Consider the following 971-nt stretch of genomic DNA (forward strand, 5'->3'; position numbering starts at 1 on the left):
AGGGAAATTTATAGCACTAAATGCCCACAAGAGAAAGCAGGAAAGATCTAAAATTGACACCCTAACATCACAATTAAAAGAACTAGAGAAGCAAGCACAAACACATTCAAAAGCTAGCAGAAGGCAAGAAATAACTAAGATCAGAGCAGAACTGAAGGAGATAGAAACCCAAAAACACCCTCCAAAAAATCAATGAATCCAGGAGCTGGTTTTTTGAAAAGATCAACAAAATTGATAGACCACAATAAAGAAGAAAAGAGAGAAGAATCAAATAGATGCAATAAAAACTGATAAAGGGGATATCACCACTGACCCCACAGAAATACAAACTACCATCAGAGAATACTATAAACACTTCTATGCAGATAAACTAGAAAACATAGAAGAAATTGTTAATTTCCTGGACACTTACACTATCCCAAGACTAAAACAGGAATAAGTTGAATCCCTGAATAGACCAATAGCAGGCTCTGAAAATGAGGCAATAATTAATAGCCTACCAACCAAAAAAAGTCCAGGACCAGACGGACTCACAGCCAAACTCTGCCAGAGGTACAAGGAGGAGTTGGTACCATTCCTTCAGAAACTATTCCAATCAATGGAAAAAGAGGGAATCCTTCCTAACTCATTTTACAAGGCCAAGCTCATCCTGATACCAAAGCCTGGAAGAGATACAACAAAAAAAGAGAATTTTAGACTAATATCTCTGATGAACATCGATGCAAAAATCCTCAGTAAAATACTGGCAAACCGAATCCAGCAGCACATCAAAAAGCTTATCCACCAAGATAAAGTGGGTTTCATCCCTGGGATGCAAGGTTGGTTCAACATATGCAAATCAATAAATGCAATCCAGCATATAAACAGAACCAAAGTCAAAAACCACATGATTATCTCAATAGATGCAGAAAAGACCTTTGACAAAATTCAACAGCCCTTCATGCTAAAAACTCTCAATAAATTCGGTACTG

This window comes from Mandrillus leucophaeus, unplaced genomic scaffold (genome assembly GCF_000951045.1).
Source record: "Mandrillus leucophaeus isolate KB7577 unplaced genomic scaffold, Mleu.le_1.0 Scaffold422, whole genome shotgun sequence".
NCBI lineage: Eukaryota > Metazoa > Chordata > Mammalia > Primates > Cercopithecidae > Mandrillus > Mandrillus leucophaeus.